General features: G+C 37.6%; 1 long non-coding RNA gene across 1 annotated transcript in view; it reads right to left on the bottom strand.

The window, feature by feature from the left end:
• Positions 1–230: 230 nt before the first annotated feature.
• Positions 231–24,862, bottom strand: part of LOC115511824 — a 31,926-nt gene continuing 7,294 nt past the window's right edge. The window contains exons 2-3 of the long non-coding RNA XR_003968194.1: positions 2,862–3,005; positions 231–575 (exon numbers count right to left, since the gene is read on the bottom strand). This is a non-coding gene — a long non-coding RNA (uncharacterized LOC115511824). The remainder of the gene's footprint in view (positions 576–2,861; positions 3,006–24,862) is intronic.

A 24,862-nucleotide genomic window follows, 5' to 3' on the forward strand; every position in this document is an offset into this window, starting at 1 on the left:
CATTACGTGTAGGCTTTAGACTGAAATGTGTCACGAACTTAATTGACCTCCTTGGTTCTTGTTTTATCTTGTTATTGTTTATGGTTGTTTAGTGTTTTGGGGGATTGTTTGTTTATTTACTTTTTGATCAAAACACCTAGAACAAAAATAGTATTCCATGGAACCGAAAATGTTACTTCTATCACTTAGAATTTGATGTGCTCTACATTACAGAAAAAAAACACAAAATATAAAAGGCTTAAACAAAATAAAATTTTACTTTTCTCTCAGGCAAAGGGAATCTGCAGTATTTAGGCAAAACTTTGCAGGTTCCAGAGTACTCAGGGCTCATGTTCCTTCCATCTTTCTCTTCTACCTCCTAGTTTGTGGCTTCTATCCCCAAGGTCATCTCATAGTCCAAGTTGACTGCCCAAATTTCTGCCACTTTGTTCACAGTCCAGGAAGCAGCTGAGTCAGCTTCTTTTTGGCAGAGAGAGCCCACACAATACTTTTGTTGACAATTGACCAAGAGTACTAGAAAATGAAATACTTTAGGTGACTTCATTACCTCCTCCAATAAAATCTGGATTCTTCACCTAAGGGAGAACAAAAACGTATAGTCATTTAGCAAGAAGTCTTTTCCACACACTTCTAGAGCACAGAAGAGGAAGGAAGAGGAAAAAGAGGAAGGAGTGGAGATGGGGCAGGGGAGGAGGTGGAGAGGGAGGAAAAAGAAGGGGCAGAGGGAGGAGGAAAGAAAGAAGTTGTTTTTGAATGCATTTTTTAAATGTTTATTTTGTTCTTAGAGAGGGAGCAGTGGAGGGACAGAGAGGTGACAGGGATGGGGAGGGGGCACAGAGGATCTGAAGCGGGCTCTGTGCCGACAACAGACAGCCTGATGCAGGGCTCGAACTCACGAACTGTGAGATCATAACCTGAGCTGAAATCGGACGATTAACCAATTAACCGACTGAGCCATTCAGGTGTCCCTGAATGCATTTTAAGGTACATTTTATTACACAAAAGGTATCTGGAGGTAAGGAAGCAATTTATTGACTGTAGAGATGGTAAATGTGTTATCATTCCTGTCAAGATGCCTGCTTAAACAGATCTCAGATTTTGACTGATATCTTCCAAATGTTCAAATGCATGGCCTATCAAACTGTCTTCCTAACAAGCCATAACCTGACTTTCTATACTTTGCATACGTTTACCACTGCATCCATTATCATAATGAATAAAACAAGTAGGTGACAGTTCAGTCATGAGATGTAATAGGGCCAAAGAGAGGTAATCGCCTTGGAAAGTTTGGTTTTTGACAGTTTATAACATCTTGAACCGAAGTGCTTACTGATTGCCAACTACTTTTCTAACTTAAGCCAGATTTCTCTCAGTAAATAGTAGAGAAAATGAAAATATCAAGAAAGAATTACACTTTGGTTATTGCAAAGGTTTTCTGTCAGTTCTTATAGGCATCTAAACAGTGAAGCAAAACTTCACCAATCTCTAGTTTTCTTGAAGATAACACATACGCTGTTCAGAAGTGCTTTAAGTGGATCTCTTTGGAGTAAGTGTTCATATATAAATTTTTTTTAATATTAGTATATTTCTTCTTTGATAAAATCAGAGAAATTGAATGTCACGAAAATAACAGGTACACCATAGGGAATATAGTCAGTGACACTGTAATAGTATGTGGTGACAGATGGTAGCTACAGTTGTGATGAGCATAGCATAATGTATAGACTTGTCCAACCACTATGTTGTACATCTGAAACTAATGTAACATTGTGTGTCACCTTTGTTTCAATCAAAAAAAGCAGAAAGAAAGAAAGAAAGAAAGAAAGAAAGAAAGAAAGAAAGAAAGCCACAGAAAGAGGAAGGAAGGAAGGAAGGAAGGGAGGGAGGGAGGGAGGGAGGGAGGAAAAGATCAGAGCAGTTGATTTAACTGGAGACAGAAATCATAGCAATTTTCACCAGAGTATATTTGGAAGAAGGTGATTAATGTCAATTCAAGTATGGTTCCATAGTTTATAATAAGATACAGGGACTTCCCTCTGTCAGTTATGTTAAAGTGTACCTGTACATTTTCTATTTTGAGCTCAACTTAAGTGGTCTGAGTGAGGTAAGGAAGAGGAACAAGAAAATAAGGGACAAGAAAGTATCATGCATATTTCTATGGGTCAGGCACCATACTGAATGTCTCAAGTATATTTTCATACTTATCTGCCACAGTTAATTTATGAGCATGTTTATTAGTCCCATTTTAGAGATGAGAAAAATGTGGACAGAATACAATTTTTTTAAGAGGCTTAATCAAGAAAAGTAGACTGTGCTGTCCAAGTCAGCCTGGTTCTCAAGATATTTCCTTCTTGCTCTATCATACCTGGCATATTTTCTTTGGTTAGTTCCCCAAGAGTTAAGCATTTATTTATTTCAAGCAAAAGCTCTTAAAAACAAGGTAGAGACTGCAGGAAGAAAGAGGAAATGCATACCTAAGCAAGGTTTTAGGAACCAAATTTACTTCCTTCTGGAAAGTGAACTGAAAAACCCAGAAGTTGGTAATTTTGAAATTAGTCTGATGAAGACTGACTCCATTGCAGCTCCTGGGCAGGACTATCTGGATTCCAGGGGCATCCTGGAGAATATTTTTAAAAGAAGATTTCTTTATCCTGAGGAATAAATGAGTAGTGGACTGGAGCAGAACCAGAAAGAACTCTTGGTAGATATGCTGTTGGGGTGGTGATGGTGATATAGGGACTTCAGGAATTTGGACAGTGACAGAAAGCCGAAAGCATACTTGTAGTAACATAAACACCAAAAAGACCCGAGTCCTGTGGACAAAAGCAGTGAGGAAGAATTTTGTCACAGAGTGAACTTACCAGGAAGCCATTGTGAATGAGGCACAAGCGTGGAGCATAGCTTTTCTGGGCAGCACTGAAGCTGTTGTTCTCTTGACTAAATATATATACTTTAGAAGTAGTCTGAGCACTCTGAATATTTATGAGCCTGGAGGTATGTGGAACCTGGAAAAAAAAAAAAAAAAAAGCAGTTGGTGAATCACGCCAGGAATCTCCTCACCTAGTTAAAGTATTTAGATAGGTTTTGATTCTAGCAAATTTGAAGGGGGCCAAACAGGAAACACTCCATCACTGATGAATAGATATACACACTTCCCCTGCCCCAACACACACTCTACTCTCTTTCTTCCATCTAAAAGGATTTCCCTTTCTATCTTTCATTTTTCTGTGGAACAAGAAGAATGAATGAATTGAACCAACCTCTGTTGAAAAAAAGCATTGCTCATCTCCATTTTGTCTTTGCTGTCTAACTGGGCTACTTATGAGGAGGTAGGAATACAAAGACTATGGGCCCAAAATGGTCAGGTCACTTTCTTTAGAATGTACTGCCTATTGTTAATGACTTTTTAATTCTAATTCCTTAAGAAGCCACTGTATTACTGAATGCACTAACTTGGTTATTTTGATATTTCCTTGTCCAAGCAAGTAGAAACAATCCCATTCCTCAGTATAGCTTTGAAGATTTCACATATTTCCCTTGTCCATCCAGTTTTCACTTGTGACAGGAAACTCACAAAGAAATAACTGAAATTCTTACGGAAATACTTACGGGTAATTGTTTCTAGGACTCTGTATAGTCAAATTGTTTTTTAGGCTACAATGAAAGATTAGGGCAGCAACACTGCTTTCTGCACTCGGCACACAATTTCGTGTAAGTGAATAACTCCAAACAAAAGGAAGCAAGAGAAGAATAAAATCAAAAGCCACATTTACTGCGTGCCTTTTTCTCCCGTTATATTCAACCCAGAAAACACTGTGTGAGGAAGTATAATGCACAATGTAGCCAAGAACTACTGAACATTACCGTTGAATGTGTTTAATCCATAGAATGAATCCTTCATTTGCAGAGTAAGGAAACTAAATTTAATCTTTAAGCAGTTTCTTCAAGACACAATAATTACCTTTATTGTCAGCAGGAAGAAAATTTACTCCCCCAAAATCAAAAAGTCTCAAATATGATCTGAGAAAACAAATGACATCGCCATACTCCACAATGTCACCAGCTCCCTCTTGGCTCACCCTCTCAGCAATTCTTTGGTCATCACTCCTTGCAGATTGAAGGATGCCAAGCAAAAGGGAACACAAATTCTGTTTCCATTTCCTTGTAATAATGGAAAGTTGGATGTCTGGTTTGAAAGATACAAATCTTACCAGTGGCTCTATCTAGATTTTGAACTTCATGAATGACTAGAGAGCACTACACATTTCCATCATTCCAATGAGCTTTCTTCAAAGTGTTACAGAGGAAGTGGGCATATGGTTCATTTACTGCACAAATACTGACATTGAACCACAAAGAAGTCCTGGGAAACCACTCAAAGCCTGGTTCACACACCAGGCTTTGGTCCTAAGGCTAAAGTCTGTGGGTTAAGAAAAGGAATTTGCTAAGCATCTACTAGTTTGTCCCTTCTTGCAGCCCTTAGCTCCAGACCCCATTCTTTGAAGTTTAGATTAACTGAGGACCTTTGCAGATTGGAAAAGGCATTACAGAAGGGAAATCAGCATTTGCAGATAAATTCAGGTATGTGTGGGAAATGGTGGTGGGTATTTCAGTTCGGCTACTGTATGGCATTTATAGGCAGGAATGCTAGACAATGAAGCTAGAGATGCACATAAGATGTTTGTAAGACCTCAACAGCCATTCCATACACCACAGTGACTGGTCAGTGGGGACAAAGTCGTGATCTTTCCCCAACTGGCCACATGTTGTATCCTCCCCCGTGTTTATTTCATTTCTCTTATTCAATACAGTCAAGTTCAGAGTGGATGAGCAGAGATGCACAGTACCTTTGGAGATAAGTATCTTCATCCTTACAGTGCTAAGGGCATGAGCAAAAGCAGAAGAATTCATGGAAGCTATCTGTGCTATGAATCATTATTTATAAGCAGAACAAATTTAACTGTGGTACCATAAACAGAGTCCAACAGATGAAGGTAAGAGTTTAACTCTTACCTGGATTTTTTACTTCCATTTAGTATGTAGAAACCCACACAGGAAACCCACTCCCAATCAACTATAAAAGAGAACCATATAAAATGCAAATCATAAGTTTCTATGGGCCCATCAGGGAGATGAGGTCACAAGGAAACTCATAACCTGAATTGCAAAGAGAGATAAGCCTTTTTAAATATATGAACTGTATCATCTGTGGTAGATCCTGAGGAAAAGAACTAACCATCATATTCGTGAGTAAGGAGAATCAACAAGATTTTAACAGATCATTAAAGCATAAGCGTATACTAGTATCCCAGTGTAGAATAACTGGAGGCCCCAGACATAAGGGAAGTTCATGCTAACCCCTGACAACCACCAATTTGTTCTCTGTTTCTATGAGTTTGTTTCTTCTAGATTCTACATATATGTGAGATCATATAGTATTTGTCTTTCTCTGTCTACTTATTTCATTTAGCAAAATGCCCCCAAGTTTCATCCATGTTGTCACAAATGGCAGGATTTTTTATGGCTGAGTAATAGTTCATTCTCTCTCTATATACCACATTTTCGTTATCCATTCATCTGTCAGTGGACACAGGTTGTTTCCATGTCTTGGCCATTGTAAACAATACTCCAGTGAACACAGGAGTGTGGTTATCTTTTCAAGATAGTAATTGAATTTCGTTCAGATATGTACTCAAAAGTCCAATTGATGGATCATATGGTAGTTCTACTTTTAACTTTTTGAGGAGCCTCCATACTGTTTTCCACAGTGGCTACACCAATTTACATTCCTACCAACAGTGCACCAGGGTTCCTTTTTCTCCACAATCTTCCCCACACATGTTATCTCTTATCTTCTTGATGACAGCCATTCTAACAGTTGTGAGGTGACACCTTGTTATGGTTTTAATGCACATTTTCTTGATGATTAATGACATTTGCACCTTTTCACAGACTTGTTGGAGATTGGAATACCTTCTTTGGCAAAATGTGTATTCGGGTTCTTTGACCATTTTTAATTGGATTATTATGAGTTTTTCTGTTTTATTTTGTTCCTTATACATTTTAGATATTAACCCTTTATTAGATATATAGTTTGCAAATATTTTCTCTGACTCTGTAGGTTGCCTTTTCATTTTGCTTTTTTTTTTTTTTTCTGTGCAGAAACTTTTTAGTTTGGCAAAGTCCCATTTGTTTACTTTTACTTTTGTTGCTTATGTTTTAGGTACCATATCCATAAAATCATTGCCAAAATCCATGTCAAGGAGCCTTTTTCCCTATATTTTCCTCTAGTGGTGTTTTGGTTTCATGTCATACATTTAAGTCTTTAATTCATTTCTAGTTAATTTTTATAAGTGGTTTAAGATAGTGGCCCACTTTCATTCTTTTGCATGTCAATATCCAGTTTCCCAGCACCATCTATATTGAAAACACTATCTTTTCCCTTTGAATATTCTTAGTTCCCTTCTCAAATGCTAGTTGACTATATATGCAAGGGTTTATTTCTGGGCTTTTGATTCTGTTCCATTTGTGTGTGTGTGTGTGTGTGTGTGTGTGTGTGTGTGTGTGTGTGTGTATTTATGCCAGTATCATGCTGTTTTGATTACTATAGTTTCGTAATATAGTTTGAAATCAAGAAGTGTGATGTGTCCACTTTGTTCTTTTTTTTCCTTAGGGTTGTTTTGATTCTTAGAGATCTTTTGTGGTTTTTAGAGTTAATTTTTAGAATTAATTTTTTCTACTTTGGTAAAAAATGCCCTTGGAATCTTGATAGGGATTGCTTTGAATCTATATATAGTTTTGGGTAGTATGAACATTTTAATAATATTAATTCTAATCTATAAACACAGGATATCTTTCCATTTATTTGTGTCTTTTATATTACTTTTATATTACTTGTATAAAAGTCTTATAGTTTTCAATGCATAGATCTTTCACCTGCATGGTTAAATTTATTCATAAGTATTTTATTGTTTTTGATGCTTTTATAAATGGTATTATTTTCTTTCTTTTTTGGATCATGTGTTTTAGTGTAAAGAAATGAAACTGGTTTTTGTATATTGACATTGTATCCTGCAACCTTATTTCTTTTTTCTTGCCTGATTGCCCTGGTTAAGACTTTGAGGACTATGTTGAAAAACAGCTGACAGTGGATACCCTTGTCTTGTCCTTGATATTAGAGGAAAAACTCTCAACCTTTCACTGTTAAGTATAACATTAGCTTTGGGCTTGTCATATGTGGCCTTTATCACGTTGAGACATGTTCCTTCTATACCCAACCTCTAGAGAGTTTTTATCAAAAATGGGATGTTGAATTTTGTGCAGTGCTTTTTCTGCAGCTATTGAGATGATTATATGATTTTTACTTTTTATTCTATTAATGTGCTGTATCACATTTACTGCCTTGGGTCTGTCACCATAAAACTTTTTAAAATAAATAAAGTTGTCGGAAGATGGTGGCGTACGAGGACGCTGGGCTCGCCTCGTCCCGCTGGTCACTTAGATTCCACCCATATCTGCCTAACCCAGAAAATTGCCAGAAGACTAGCAGAACAGGACGTTCAGGAGCCAAGCATAGACAAGAGGCCCACGGAAGAGGGTAGGAAGGGGGGAGAGGCGGCACGCGCTACACGACTGGAGGGAGGGAGCTGGAGCTGTGGAAGGGAAGACCGCCTGGCAAGGCAGAGCCCCTGAGTCTGGCTTGCAAACGTGGAGGGGCTGCACTCCGCGAGTTCCGTCAGCCAGCAGGACTTAACATCATGAATGTTGTAAGTCAACAGCTCCGCTCAGAGAGCGGGAAGGTGAGAGGTCACCAGGAGGGAGAGGTGTTGAACCCTGGAAGACAGAGCTCAGCTCGGTGGGGAGCAAAGGCACTGGCCAGCGCCATCTCCCTCTCCCATCCCCCAGCCAAAATCCCAAAGGGAACCAGTTCCCGTCGCCGACCTTGCTTGCACCGGGCAAATGCCCAACGCTGTGCTTCTGTGGATCCATCCCTCCGATGGGTCTTCCTCCCTCCTGGTGCTGCAGGGCCCCTCCTACAGGGGACAACCTATGGCCAAGTGAGCTAAGCCTGCCCCTCCCGCCCCCTGTGCACCTTGCAGATCCCCCCGGCTAATGCGCCAGATCCCATCAAAGCATCACCACAAGCCTGGCAGTGTGCAAGTAGCCCAGACAAGGGCCACACCACTCCACAGTGAGTTCTGCCCCTGGGAGAGGGGAAGATAAGGTACACACCAGTCTGACTGTGACCCCAGCGGTGGGCTGGGGACAGACATTGTGTCTGATTGTGGCCCTGCCCACCAACACAAGTTACTCTGGACAGCACAGGGGAAGGACCCTGCAGTTCTGCGCCACCCAGGGACTATCCAAAATGATGAAATGGAAGAATTCTCCTCAAAAGAAACTCCAGGAAGTAGCGACAGCTAATGAATTGATCAAAAACGATTTAAGCAATATAACAGAACAAGAATTTAGAATAATAGTCATAAAATTAATCGCTGGACTTGAAAAAAGCATACAGGACAGCAGAGAATCTATTGCTACAGAGACCAAGGGACTAAAAAATAGTCATGAGGAGCTAAAAAATGCTATAAATGAGGTAAATAAAATGGAGGCGACCACAGCTCAGATTGAAGAGGCAGAGAGGAGAGAGTAGGTGAACTAGAAGATAAAATTATGGAAAAAGAGGAAGCTGAAAAAAGAGAGATTAAAAAATCCAGGAGTATGAGGGGAGAATTGGAGAACTAAGTGATGCAATCAAACAGAATAATATCCGTATCATAGGAATTCCAGAAGAGGAACAGAGAGAAAGGGGCTGAAAGTGTACTTGAACAAATAATAGCTGAGAACTTCCCTCATCTGGGGAAGGAAAAAGGCACTGAAATCCAAGAGGCACAGAGAACTCCCTTCAGACGTAATTGAATTGATCTTCTGCACGACATACCATAGTGAAACTGGCAAAATACAAGGATAAAGAGAAAATTCTGAAAGCAGCTAGGGATAAACACACCCTAACATATAAAAGGAGACCCATAAGACTAGTGACGGATCTATCTACTGAAACTTGGCAGGCCAGAAAGGAATGGCAGGAAATCTTCAATGTGATGAACAGAAAAAAATATGCAGCCGAGAATCCTTTATCCAGCAAGTCTGTCATTCAGAATAGAAGGAGAGATAAAGGTCTTCGCAAACAAACAAAAACTGAAGGAATTCATCACCACTAAACCAGCCCTACAAGAGATCCTAAGGGGGATTCTGTGAGTGAAATGTTGCAAGGACCACAAAATACCAGAGACATCACTACAAGCATGAAACCTACAGACATCACAATGACTCTAAACCCATATCTTTCCATAATAACACTGAATATAAATGGACTAAATGCTCCAACCAAAAGACACAGGGTATCAGAATGGATAAAAAACAAGACCCATCTATCTTCTGTCTACAAGAGACTCATTTTAGACCTGAGGACACCTTCAGATTGAAAGTGAGAGGATGGAGAAGTATCTTTCATGCTACTGGAAGTCAAAAGAAAGCTGGAGTAACGATACTTATATCAGACAAACTAGACTTTACATTAAAGGCTATAACAAGAGATGAAGAAGGGAATTATATAATAATTACAGGATCTATCCATCAGGAATAGCTGACAATTAAAAATGTCTATGCGCCAAATATGGGAGCCCTCAAAGATATAAAACAATTAATCACAAACATAAGCAACCTTATTGGTAAGAATGTGGTAATCGCAGGGGACTTTAATACTCCCCTTATAGCAATGGATAGATCATCTAGACGCAGGATCAATAAAGAAACAAGGGCCCTGAATGATACATTGGGTCAAATGGACTTGACAGATATATTTAGAACTCCACATCCCAAAGCAACAGAATATACATTCTTCTCAAGTGCACATGGAACATTCTCCAAGATAGATCACATACTGGGTCGCGAAACAGCCCTTCATAAGTATAAAAGAATTGAGATCATACCATGCACACTTTCAGACCACAATGCTATGAAGCTTGAAATCAACCACAGGAAAAAGTCTGGAAAACCTCCAAAAGCATGGAGGTTAAAGAACACCCTACTAAAGAATGAATGGGTCAACCATGCAATTAGAGAAGAAATTTAAAAATATATGGAAACAAATGAAAATTAAAATCCAACAATCCAAACGCTTTGGGATGCAGCGAAGGCAGTCCTGAGAGGAAACTACATTGCAATCCAGGCCTATGTCAAGAAACAAGAAAAATCCCAAATACAAAATCTAACAGCACACCTAAAGGAACTAGAAGCAGAACAGCAAAGACACCCCAAACCCAGCAGAAGAAGGGAAATAATAAAGGTCAGAGTATAAATAAACAATATAGAATCTAAAAAAACTGTAGAGCAGATCAATGAAACCAAGAGCTGGTTTTCTGAAAAAAAAAATTGATAAACCTCTAGCCAGTCTTCTCAAAAAGAAAAGGGAGAGGACCCAAATAGATAAAATCATGAATGAAAATGGAATTATTACAACCAGTACCTCAGAAATAAAAGCAATTATCAGGTACTACTATGAAAAATTATATGCCAACAAACTGGACAACCTGGTAGATATGGACAAATTCCTAAGCATCCACACACTTCCAATACTCAAACAGGAAGAAATAGAAAACTTGAACAGAACCATAACCAGCAAAGAAATTGAACCAGTTTTCAAAAATCTCCCAACAAATAAGAGTCCGGATGGCTTCCCTGGGGAATTCTACCAGACATTTAAAGCAGAGATAATACCTATCTTTCTCAAGTGGTTCCAAAAAATAAAAAGGGAAGGAAAACTTCCAGACTCATTCTGTGAAGCCAGCATCACTTTGATTCCTAAACCAGACAGAGACCCAATAAAAAAAGAGAACTACAGGCCAATATCCCTGATGAATATGGATGCAAAAATTCTCAATAAGATACTAGCAAATCGAATTCAACAGCATATAAAAAGAATTATTCACCATGATCAAGTGGGATTCATTCCTGGGATGCAGGGCTGGTTCAACATTCGCAAATCAATCAATGTGATACATCACATTAATAAAAGAAAAGATAAGAACCATATGATCCTGTCAATCGATGCAGGAAAAACATTTGACAAAATTCAGCATCCTTTCTTAATAAAAACCCTCGAGAAAGTCGGGATAGAAGGAACATACTTAAACATGATAAAAGCCATTTATGAAAAGCCCACAGCTAACATCATCCTCAATGGGAAAAAACTGAGAGCTTTCCCCCTGAGATCAGGGAGATGACAGGGATGTCCACTCTCACCACTGTTGTTTAACATGGTGTTGGAAGTGCTAGCATCAGCAATCAGACAACGAAAGGAAATAAAAGGCATCAAAATTGGCAAAGGTGAAGTCAAGCTTTCACTTTTTGCAGATGTCATGGTATTATACATGGAACACCCGATAGACTCTACCAAAAGTCTGCTAGAACTGATACATGATTTCAGCAAAGTCGCAGGATACAAAATCAATGTACAGAAATCAGTTGCATTCTTATACACTAATAAGGAAGCAACAGAAATACAAATAAAGAAACTGATCCCATTCACAATTGCACCAAGAAGCATAAAATACCTAGGAATAAATCTAACCAAAGATGTAAAAGATCTGTACGTTGAAAACTATAGAAAGCTTATGAAGGAAATTGAAGAAGATATATAAGAAATGGAAAAACATTCAATGCTCATGGATTGGAAGAATAAATACTGTTAAAATCTTAATACTGCCCAAATCAAACTACACATTTAATGAAATCCCAAAATTGCACCAGCATTCTTCTCAAAGCTAGAATAAGCAATCCTAAAATTTGTATGGAACCACGAAAGACCCTGAATAGCCTAAGTAATTTTGAAGAAGACCAAAGTGGGAGGCATCACGATCCTAGACTTTAGCCTCTATTACAATGCTGTAATCATCAAGGCTGCATAGTATTGGCACAAGAACAGACACAGAGACCAATGGAATAGAATAGAAACCCCAGGATTAGACCCACAAATGTATGGCCAAGTAATCTTTGACACAGCAGGAAAGAATATCCAATGGAAAAAGACAGTCTTTTTAACAAATGGTGCTGGAAAACTGGACAGCAACATGCAGAAGGTTGAAACTAGACCACTTTAGACCACTTTCTTACACCATTCACAAAAATAAACTCAAAATGGATAAAGGACCTGAATGTGAGACAGGAAACCATCAAAACCATAGAGGAGAAAGCAGGAAAAAACCTCTCTGACCTCAGCCGCAGCAATTTCTTACTTGACACATCCCCAAAGGCAAGGGAATTAAAAGCAAAAATGAACTATTGGGACCTCATGAAGATAAAAAGCTTGTGCACTGCAAAGGAAACAATCAACAAAACTAAAAGGCCACGGGAAAAACTAACGGAATGGGAAAAGATATTTGCAAATGACATACTGCTCAAAGGGCTAGTATCCAAAATCTATAAAGAGCTCACCAAACTCCACACCCGGAAAACAAATAATCCAGTGAAGAAATGGGCAGAAAACATGAATAGACATCCAGATGGCCAACAGGTACATAACAAGATGCTCAACATCACTCCTCATCAGGGAAATATAGATCAAAACCACACTCAGATACCACCTCACACCAGTCAGAGTGGCTAAAATGAACAAATCAGGAGACTATAGATGCTGGCGAGGATGTGGAGAAATGGGAACCCTCTTGCACTATTGGTGGGAATGCAAACTGGTGCAGCCACTCTGGAAAACAGTGTGGAGGTTCCTCAAAAAATTAAAAATAGATCCACCCTATGACCCAGCAATAGAACTGCTAGGAATTTACCCATGGGATACAGGAGTGCTGATGAATAGGGCCACTTGTACCCCAATGTTTATAGCAGCACTTTCAACAATAGCCAAATTATGGAAAGAGCCTAAATGTCCATCAACTGGTAAATGGATAAAGAAATTGTGGTTTATATACCCAATGGAATACTACGTGGCAATGGGAAAGAATGAAATATGGCCTTTTGTAGTAATGTGGATGGAACTGAAGAGTGTTATGCTAACTGAAATAAGCCATACAGAGAAAGACAGATACCAAATGTTTTCACTCTTATGTGGATCCTGAGAAACTTAACAGAAGACAATGGGGGAGGGGAAGGGGGGGAAAAAAAAGGTTAGAGAGGGAGGGAGCCAAAACATAAGAGACTCTTAAAAACTGAGAACAAACTGAGGGTTGATGGGGGGTGGGAGGGAGGAGAGGGTGGGTGATGGGTATTGAAGAGGGCACCTGTTGGGATGAGCACTGGGTGTTGTATGGAAACCAATTTGACAATAAATTTCATATTAAAATAAATAAATAAATAAAATAGAATTCTGATTTAGATGAATCACAAAAAATAAAAATAAAATAAATAAATAAAATTAAATTAAAACTGTTTTTTTAAAGAACACTTAAATTGATGCAGAGATAGACTGCACTCCCAGTATAAACTACAACCATATTTTAGACTAACATAAGACAAAATTGTTCTAAAGTTATCCGGAGGAATACATATGTGAGAATACCCAAGCCATTTGTGGAATGGTACAACCAGATTTCAACACATTTTGTAAAGAAAGAATTAAAGACAGGGACATTGGTGTGAGAATGAAGAGTTCCTGTAAACAAAACAGGAAGTCTAGGGATATATTTTATTCCATAAAATATTGTAGGTTAACATGAAAGTGACATTTCAAAGATGTTCAGAAGAGAAATTATTCAACAAATGCTGTTGAGGTATTTGTTTCTTGGGGGGAAGAAAAGACTATGACACTATGTGAATTCACAATGTAAAATACAGATAAATTAGATTTAATTCCTATAAAATGAAACCATAACTGAAATATAAGAAAATAAACACCTAATTTCAAGTTGCAGTATATTTGCATGATAAATGTCTAATGATTAATTAAAAATATAATTAGAAAAAATAAGAACAAAGCGACTATCTCACCGTGGAAAAGTTAACTATAACTTGTCTTATTTAGATAAAACAAGAAGAAAAAAAAGTAAAAAGGCAATAAACAAGATATTAAGATAATCAAATTTATTAACATATTCACATTTATTAGATATCAAAATAAAATCAAACTACACCAATGAACTAAAAGTTTCCTACTATCAACATAACATTGTTTTCAAATTATGACCACTCCACTTGTCGAAAAAGTGATAGAAAGTAGCCTCCTGTATTTTAATGAAAAGGGTATAAATTGGTTCTGCCTTTCAAGAAAGAAAATTAGGAGAATATATCAAAAGAAGTCATGTTCACACCTCTTGACCTTGTAATTCTATGTCTATGGATTTATTCTAATGAAATACAGTCAGAGATGTTTACCATGCTTTACATATGATGGCATTTATCATATCAGTGTCATTTATAACTAATAAGAAAACAACTGAATATTAAAGGATTGAATTAATACTAGTATAGTGGCATGGACTATAGCTTTATAGTAATTAAAGTCTTGCTTTTATAGAATAATTAATGACTCAGGGGATGTTTATGGTATTGACTCCTTTAATAATACACACACACAAGGAAAATGTATTAAAATAACCATGATTATTTTTAAGTAGAGAGTTGGAGTTTTTAAATACCTTTTTTTTGTGGATTTTTGCATATATTTTAACTTTTTGAGTAATTGTCTATATGTAATTCTCCAATTCTACTCCACCCCTTCTAACTTAAATGTACTCCATTTAGGCTTTTGTTCAAATGAAACTCTGTGAAGTGGCTTTTGAGAAGTCCAACAATGATGCCTGATTTGCTAAATCTAATGGCCCATTGGTTCAGTTTTTACCTTACCTTGAACATTATAACGTTCGACCCCATTGATCACACCCTTTCCCTTCATAGACTTTCTTCACTTGGCTTGCAGCCACCATCCCCGCTTAGTTTCTTTCCAAACTCTCTCTCCCCAGCCTTTTTGCTGATCGCTCCTCTGCTCCCTGAGGATCCCACAGCTCAGTTGATCTTTTCCTAGTTCATTCATGCTGACACTTGGCGAACTTAGGTTGTCTGACAACTTTAAATACCATCTTCAAGCCCACAGCACCCAAATGTATACCTCCAGCCTGGATGTCTGTCCTACACGTCACAATCAGATATCCAGCTGTTAAAATCCACACCACTTTAATATCACATAGGAGACGTCTCTTCACCTGCAACCTCAAGGAATAGATCTAGCTGACTCTATCCTAACATATATCGAAAATCCAACTCTTTCTCATCTAGTTTACAGCGTACCACCATTTTTTTTCCCTGAATAACTGTAATAGCCCACTCACTAGTGTCCCTGACTCTTCCACTGCTCAAGAATCTGCTATCAACACAGCCACCAGAGTGATCCTTGAAAACGTGAGGTGAATCATCTTACGCTTGTGACCTACAAAAGGCTATCCGTTTCATTAAGTGAAAGAAATGACCTCACAGTGCCATACAAGTCCCTGTATGACCGTCCCTCACCCTCACGCTCGACATCTCTCTGAGCTCATCTCGTTCCTTTCACTTACTCCGCTCCATTGTACACCGACCTCTTGCTGTTCATCAGATACGCGAGGCATGCTCCTACCTCAGGACCTTTGTACTTGCCTAGCATACTCTTCTCCAGAAAACTTATAGTTAACTCTCCCTCTTTTATTAAGGTTTTATTCAAACTTTATCTTCTCAAATGGTTTACCTCAAAAACTCAACTTAAAAGCAGAACCTAAGGAGCAGGGGGTGGGGGAGGGGCAAAATGGGTGAAGGCGACTGGGAGATACAGGCTTCCGGTTACAGAATGAGTAAGTCATAGGGACAAAAGGTAGAGCATAAAGAATATAATCAATGGAATTATAATAGCATTGTATGGTGAGAGACAGTGAGCAGAGTATAACATATGAGGTTGTAGAACGACCATGCTACACATCTGAAATGCATGTAACATGTCAACTCTACTTCAATTTTTAAAAACATAAAATAAAAAAATAAAGCAAAACAAAATAAAAACAGAAACTGCCTCCCAACTCTAATTTCCTAATCCTTTATAATCTGTGCTACTTTTTCCCACAACTGGGGTAAACATTACCATGCTTAGATCCAGGCAAGGGAGGCCCCTGACCTAGGCTCCACATGTTGAAGATAGCGCCCTGGCCCTTCTCCAGCTGAGCCTTCTTCATGGAGTGAGGGAGCCAGTCCATGGACGCAAGGGGCACGCGCACATGGAAGCAAAGGCCCTCCTTTCCTGGACCCTGATCTAAACAACAAGCATTCAAAACTGCCTTACCAAGCATCTTGTGAGAGCCTCTTCCCTGTGCATGTGCCCTCAGGATATCCCAAGACACTCGTATGTGCGGTTGGGTCACAAGTGGCCCAGGAGAAGCTGCTGAGGGAGAGACTTGAATAGAGTCTGGAAAATGTAGGCCAGAGTGTTATGTGGGTGTGCACAAAGCTCTTTCCGTGTGAGCTGAAACAGGGCTGGGCAGGAAAGGGGGCTGAGCCAGGAACCAGCTCTCCATTTGCCTCCACTATCTCGACTTGAAACTCTGAAATGACTGAGAATCATAAATTGGCTTTTGGAAAATAGATACGTTGTACAGCAGGTCTGTAAGGGTCCATTCATTCCCTTTACAAAGTTGTGGCCACAAAATTCTTGGTGGAAAAAAAATGTAAAAAAAAAAAGGAGGTTTGTTGATTCCACAACTCACGACTGTGACTGGCTTTCATTTAGAGCTTTCTTTTTCCTTCCTGCCAAACTGAGAGCAGGAATCAAATACATACAGACCTGGTTTTGTCATATACGGCTCATGAGAATATAAAACCTTTCTAGAAGATAATTTGTCAATATGTATCAAAAGTGAAAATGAATATTTTTTTTATCCTGAAATACCACATCTAGAAATGTACATTTAGCGTAAGTAGACCCCAATGGATCATTCATGTTTGGGTAATATTAAGTATTGCATTATTTAGTTTTTGATCTACATAGAGGAGTCCCTTTTCTGTTCCCTTATGGGAAAGCAAGTTCACTGTTTTCCAATTATGACTCAGAAACATAGTGTGCTGTTTTCCTGGACCATGAAGATTTCCACTGGCTACAAGCCCTGATACTACTTTAAAGGAATTTCACTATAGCTAGGAATTTAGGCATAGGTTTCACTGCTAAAGTTTGCCCAAAGTGAGAATATTCTCTCTTGGAAAAAGAAGCTAAGTTCTAGTCCTGGCCATGGCTGTATGACTCTGCACAATTCACCTTAAAATTCAGAACTTTTAAGGCCTTCATCTGTCATCTGAGGGATTAGACTAAATATTCTTTAGGGTTTCTTCTGACTGTAGTTTTTATGAATTTGTTCCACATTACAGGCTATAGCTGAGCACTCCAGAAAGGGGTAAGACATAATGGTTTTGTTTTTGTTTTTGTTTTTGTTTTTGTTTTTAATAACTGGAAGTTTATACCTCTTAATTCCCTTCACTTATTTCATCCCCACCTACCTCCCCTCTGACAACCACCAGTTTGTTTTCTGTATTTAAGAGTTTGGGTTTTTTGTGTGTTTTTCTGGACCATGTTTGTATTCTTGAGAGTCTGACCAAGAAAGTCCAGTTGACAAGAGACATGCTCAGTGATGATCAGAGCAGGGTAGAAAGTATTAACAGTACCTACATGCCTGAGGTGTTTGACATTCCACTTGACTAAGAAAAGAATTGGTTGCATCTTTAGGATGATTCTAACTGCAGGAGAGGGTGGTCTATAATTCTGGTAAAGAGTTTGGCCTTTGAGAAAAGAAGACTATCAGCGTGGGATTCGTCCGTTATTATGCTCGTTCTCTTAATCATCATTTGGCTCTGCTTTCAAAATACCTCCCAAACGCATCCACTCATCTTCGCATGCCTTGCGAATCCCCTACTCTAAGCCACCATCATCTCTCAGGGAGACTTCCAGAAAGGTCTCTTCACTGTCCCTCTACCCAATTGTTGCCCAGCTCTGTTAACTTACCACACAGAAAACAGAAAAAATTTCTTGCAATCAGATTATAGAACCCTAAAATGGCTTTCTTGCCACTCTAAGAATAAAACTCAAACCCTATTGGTGGTGTATAAATTCCAACATGGAGGTCCAGCCCAACTTTCTAAATGTATCTCTTTTCCCTGCAATCTACACACTAGTGTATCCCAGCAGTGACCCAGACTGAATTCTTTTGTGTTCTTCCAACGAACCCAGCTATTTCTTACACTGGGTACTCTACACTTGGTTTTCCCTCTGTCTGGAACTTTCTTCCACCCCATCGTCTTGTATCAGTTTGATGAAAAGCCATTTTCTCACTTTAGTCTCAGAAGTCAGTGGGAATTTCTTGGCTCTGACCACCTCCACCCTTTCATTTTGCCCCAAGCAGAGAGATATACATATATAATTATAAATATATATTTATACATTATAAAATAGAAATATAATACATAAATATGTAATAACTAATATATAAATATATACTTGTATGTTATATAAAATATATATCTATTTTTTCCATTCTGTTTTTAACTATTTCAATTTATGAATTAACTTTTTTTTAATTCACTGATGTCATCAAAATCTCAGCCATTAAGTCTTGAGTTCCTTGTCTCCCTTACCTAGAATGGTTGCCTACTACCACCAGCATTTTCTAACACATGATTCTGCTCTCTCTTCATAACATTTAAGGATTCAGAAATCCATAAAAATGCTCTCAAGTTGAAAAATAAATCTACACCATTTATATTCCAGCAATTATTACCAAAGCACACCTAAAAATGAAGTGATTTGATAGTTAAACATTTAAATGCTATTTAGAAAAAAAGGGGAAAGGTGGAAAAAATATTCTTGTGTGACAAGTTTCCAACAAGGATTTTTGTAAGGAAAGAATACTCTTTGTTTAGGTAGCTTTATTCTTTAGATATTTCCACTGTAACAGTAAATTTTACAGAGTAATTTAATAAAGTGCCTCAATTTAAATAGCTGTTTTCTTTTCCCTTGAAGACATTCCTCTTTTGTGATTAGTGCTTGAAGAACAGTAAAACAATTTCTGCACTAATCTAGGAACCAGCAACCAAGAAAGCATGATGCAAATTTTTAAATTAGTCTAAAGTTCAATCCTCTCAGGAACTTTTAGGAAATCAACAGGAGATTCTTATAAAACAAAATCAAGAAAATCTCATAAAGTGTTGTTTTTAAAGATCTATTAATACACTGTGGTGTTAGTTCAACTTTACAACACAGCATATCATATCATTGGATGCAGGGGAACAGTTTCACAGAGCCATGAAATAAAATATTACTGAGTCTTTATTACATGATTATTAGCTCATTAAAGCCACCAATGTCTTATTAAGTAACTGACATGATTCTGTTACTGTTCGGAAATAAAATGATGTGTAGCTGCCCAATGGCTATAATAAAGTCACAAATAAGGTATCAAAAAGTAACAGAATGCTAAGTGACATTGGTGTGAACAGTAAGGGACATTCTTGTTTGCAGAAGTAATAACGCTTGTATCTGAAGTCATGACTTAAGCAACCTGGCATGCATTCTTTGCCCACGGAGTTTTTTCTGAACTTGCTTGAGTATAGGACTACAGTAAAGAAATGGCAAATTGAGTATATGTTTTCATTGTCTGTGGGTAAATGGACACGTTGGATAACTGACCATTTTAGACTTTCTTCTTCTCCTGCCCCTCCTTTTTCCTCTTTAATGGAATATATTTAATGTTCATGAAAGCTCATGGACTGACAGCTCTGGAGATGTATCAGTCCTCATGAATCCACAGGTACTGATCGGTAATTGGCAATATGTACTTTGCCCCGGAGAGGGGTTCAGTACCTGTGCTCGATGAGCTGTGGGTTTGCCAATGAAGTTATTGATGAGGATGGCAATTCATGTTAGGCAGAGAGAGGTCAATACAACAAAATCTGAGAAAAATAACTGACTTTCTGTCGAATGCACATAAATAAAACATCAGGGATATAAATCAAAGTGGAGGATCAAAAGGGAGATAATTCTGTTGTTCAGGTCATACTGTAACAGGGGACACTGTGTCACATTGTCTTTTTGATCTTTAGCATCCGTTTTTGTATTGGTTGGTAGAGAAAAAAGTTCAGGAAAAAATAAAACAATACATATTTTATTATTCTGATTAAATCTGAAGTTACCTTTTGCATATCCTTTTTACGGGTTCCTAACTACCACTGGAGTATCTTTTTTAGAGACTCAAAATATTACAAAGAAGAATAAGAGACACCAAGCAATCAGAACCCACAGGCACTATAATCAAACTGAAAAGATGCAAACTGTAAAAAACCAATATGATATTCTACAAAGTCTTCACATCAGTCTATGGTTTTTTTTTTTTTTTCTGTAGGCTCACATTTCACTGATTCATTTTTGTGAACTCTTCTATTTTTGCAAATGTCAAGTTATTAGACTTCGTGAGACCAATTGTGGAAAGTTAGGAAACTGTTGTCAGTGTAGTATATTGAAAACAGCACCTACTGAAATCAGTAAGACATGAGTTTGCTAGACAAATCTACTCATCCTAAATAAATGACTTTGGGCAATGTATATCACCTCCATGAGCATCCCTCTTCCTAGACATAAAATTTTGAAAATATAGAGTTATTTAAAAATAAGACAGTGGCTGTAAAATCATAGTCATCCAAGAGTGATATATAAATGTTAAAAATATGTGCACTCTAGTCAAAGCCTTCTGTAGATAGCATATACTAATACTAATGAATTAAATATTTGTATCTAATCAAATAGTGATTTTCAATTTGACATCAAAACAAGGAGAAGAGGAGTAGTCAGACTTGATAAAGAAAAATTACAGTACAGTTCAGTTCTTCAAAAACACAATCTTTCACCCTTATTTCAAAGACCTGTAATCATTATGACATCTTGGTGAATTTTCTTTAGGAAATTTTGAGTTATCACCAAAAAATGTACGACATTAGTGGGCTAACTGTAAGAGAGTCAATGATAGATATATATAAAATTTAAAAGTGTTCTTTTCAGCAGCTTCAGCTTTACTCTCAGGATCCATTTAATGAAATGATAAATATTCCCTCACTAGATTCACCTCCAAACTTGTGCAAAGCCTTTAACTTTGCCCAGAGGACCAACTCTCTTCTCTCCCACTTGATCTTGTTGAATGGTATTGCTGCAGTCAAGGTATGAGCTCATGGTGATTAGCAGAAATGGCTCATTGGCTCAGACGATGACAGATGGGTGGCATAGGAATAGTGCTATAGAAACACTCTTGAGAAATGCTACAGTGGTGAAAGTTATGTTACATAGGATTTGTACTGAAGCTGTATATCTAATAGTAGTATTTAATTTTTATGTTTATACTGGAATTTCAGAAATTAAGTGAAATTGAATGATAGAAGAGAGAAGTCCTTTGTGATGACTCTAAAATACTGGTAGGAAACCTGAGCTCAGTTGCTCCATCATGTTATCCTAGCTAGTTACGCCCACTTCATAACATTGTACCCTCATTATACTGAAATTAACTACCCTCCCTTTCAGCTCTTTGGGCAACATTGAAAGCAATTTGGTAGGCTGATCCTGAGCCTTAAAAATATTCATGATCATTGACACATTATTATACTTCTGAACACCTATACAATGGAAATAATCTAAAATATAGAAAGAAAGAATCTAGATGCCAAAATATTCCACAGACCTTTATATTTCTAAAAATATTGGAAACAACATATGTGGCCACTAGAAGGTAAACAGTAATATAAAATCAGTTTTATTCTTAATATGGGGGATTATACAGCTAATGTTTATAAAATTATCTAGCCAAGTGTGTGCTAGTATTGCAATATTAAGTGAAAAAGTCACAATAAAAAATTTTATATGCATCATGATGTGAAAAACATTCTGAGACAAAAGGTTGAAAGAAATAGAACAACATATTAATGTTGATTTCTTGTATAAAGAGAAATTTTTTCCACTTCTTCTTTTAACTCTAATGTACTTATTACTATGTATATATTCCCTTCCTAGTCAAAAAACAACTTATAAAAGATTAATATGGGCATCATTTAGCTTTAGAAGCATTGGCAGTTTAGGGAAATTTCTCCAACGTACAGTCGTTTAAAGATTAGATCTCAGAGGAAATTGAACTTCCTAAATAATAATGAAGGTAGAGTCTTAGTAAAAAATGTATTTGATTCATTACTCAGTTATTCCTCTGGTATACTGGTAGATCTGATAATAAGACTCTGAAAGTCTTTGAAACTTCTCTATCCAAAGCATCTTTTTGCTTCCTAAATCAACCTGAAATTTGGAGAAAAACATGTTGGTGATTTTTTAAAATGTACCAGTCTCTGGACCACCTTGAGAATGCTGGCTATGGGTATCTGACATTCCAGTAATACATCACTGTGATGTGACATCCAGGGAAGACATCTTGATGAGAAATCACTTGCAAGACATTGAGTACCTCCTCTGATAATACGCTGCTTGAATATATCCTTGATAGAACTGATAGCTAGAGGAGGAATATTCTAAAAGAGCCTCCAAGAATCTCATGACAAAAAAAAAAAAAAGTACATGGTTTAATTTTCAATTCTAGATCATCTCAACAGGGAGAAACATTGGCATGAATGTGTGTACAGCATATAGGGGAGAACTGATAGTACAGACATACCTTATTTGAACGTGCTTCACTTTATTGTGCTTCACAGATACTGGTTTTTTTTGTTGTTGTTTGTTTGTTTTGTTTTGTTTTGTTTTTTTACAAATTGAAGGTTTGTGGCAACATGGCTTCAAGCAAGTCTCTGGGTACCATTTGCCACCGACGTTTGCCCATTTTGGGTCTCTCTGCCACATTTTGGTAACTCTCACAGTATTTCGAGGTTTTTCATTATTATCACTGTACTTGTTATGGCGATCTGCCGTTGGTGATTGTGTCTCCCTGAAAGCTCAGATGATGGTTAGGATTTTTTAGCAGTAACAGATTTCTTAATTAAGGTATGTACATTTTTTTTTCTGTTGCACACATAAGAAACCACAGAATAGCATCAACATAAATTGTAGATGCACTGGAGAACCCAGAAATATGGGTGACTCACTTTATTGCGATATTGGCTTTATCGCCGTGATTTGGAACCAAATCCATAGTACCTCCGAGGTATGCTTGTATAAAGAAAGTCTACCCGTGGAAGCATGCTTGGAAAGGAAACTTAGGTATGACTATCAACCTGAGTAGAAAGTATCCCAAATAGGGGAGAAACAATTATGAATACAAAGGATTTCCATTGTATTGTTACCTAGCTCATTTCACTCTGAATACATCCTTTTGACAGAAAGTTGATCCTTAAATAAAGGCAATGGGTTTTGCATGTTGATTTATACCATCTCTCACGCAGGACAGTAAAGATACCTTTAGTGTTTGAAAAATAAGATTTTCTTCTAAGTAGATAAAATGTGAGGGAAATAGCTTCCAAAGTTGACATGGGTAATATTTATAAGACCATATGTCATAAGTGAGGAAACAACTTGCTACAGAAATGATGTTTAGAAAGAGCAAACAAATGAGTATAGTTTTTAATATGAGACCTGATTCATATATATGTACACATATATAAAATAGAGAGACATATGTGTATAAAATATATATATAAATATATACATATACATACAAGTTATATATATTTTTTTTCTTTCCCCAAAATTCAGGCCACAAGAAGTGACAAGTTTGCACAATTCAAGAATTTATGTGACCGTTAATAGTTCCATTAATGGCTACACATCCACAAGAACACACTGAGAGGGAGCCAAGGTCTTTTCCTTTTCTAGAGAGAAGTGGGAAAGAAAGTCAATCATTGCCAAGATTCTTGCCCTGACTTTAGTCTCTGTTTCTTTCTGCCTGCTGGTTTCTTTCTCTCTTACTGCAGACTGGCTTCCTCGCATAGTGGGCACATGGGCTCCTATCATCTCCAAGCCTCCTTTCCAAAGGTTCCACCACCAGGCTACCTCTCCTCTCTTAGTTCTAATATTCAAATTCACAGGAAGGAGTCTAACTGGCCCAAATCTTGTCAGATATTCCTGTGTAGATTCCTCCTCTATGGCATTTGGGCAAATTGTAAGCTCTGAAATATTTGTCAGTAGAACCATATTAAGTCTTGAAAACGCCAAAGGAGATAATAGCAAATGCTACTACTGTTGAAACTTCCTGCCCATCCCATTCAAGAATTATGATTTTTACAAGGTTGTGTATACTTCGTAATAGCCTCTTCACCTCTGACACCTAGACCACAAAAGTAAGTACCTGCCCAAGTAGAGTGTGAATCTCTCTCAAAATTCCCTTGTATTCCTGTTGAATATTTTATAAATAAACTTTTCATTTTGACATTATTATAGATTCATAAGCATCTGTAAGAAATAATTGGGAAAGATCACATGTACTCTTTATTCAGTTACCCCCTGTGAAATCTTTTAACAGTGCAGTACAGTATCAGAACCAGGACACCTGCCATTGACACGGTCAAGAAACAGAACAGGTCTGTCACGTCAGACACCCTACATGCTGCCCTTTCGGAGCCACATCCTCCCTCCGACACACCTTGGCAATTACTGACCTGTTCATCATTTCTGTATCCTTGTCATTTCAATAACGTTACATAAGTGAAATCATACACTGTGTAACTTTGGGGATTGGCTTTTTTCACTCACCATAATTTTCTTGAGATTCATCCAAGTGGTTACATATATCAATAGTTTTCTCCTTTTTACTGTTGAGTAGTGTTCCATGGTAAGTAAGGATGCGCCACAGATTAAACAATTTATGCAGGGAAG

Source organism: Lynx canadensis, chromosome B1, assembly GCF_007474595.2.
Source record: "Lynx canadensis isolate LIC74 chromosome B1, mLynCan4.pri.v2, whole genome shotgun sequence".
Taxonomy (NCBI): Eukaryota; Metazoa; Chordata; class Mammalia; order Carnivora; family Felidae; genus Lynx; species Lynx canadensis.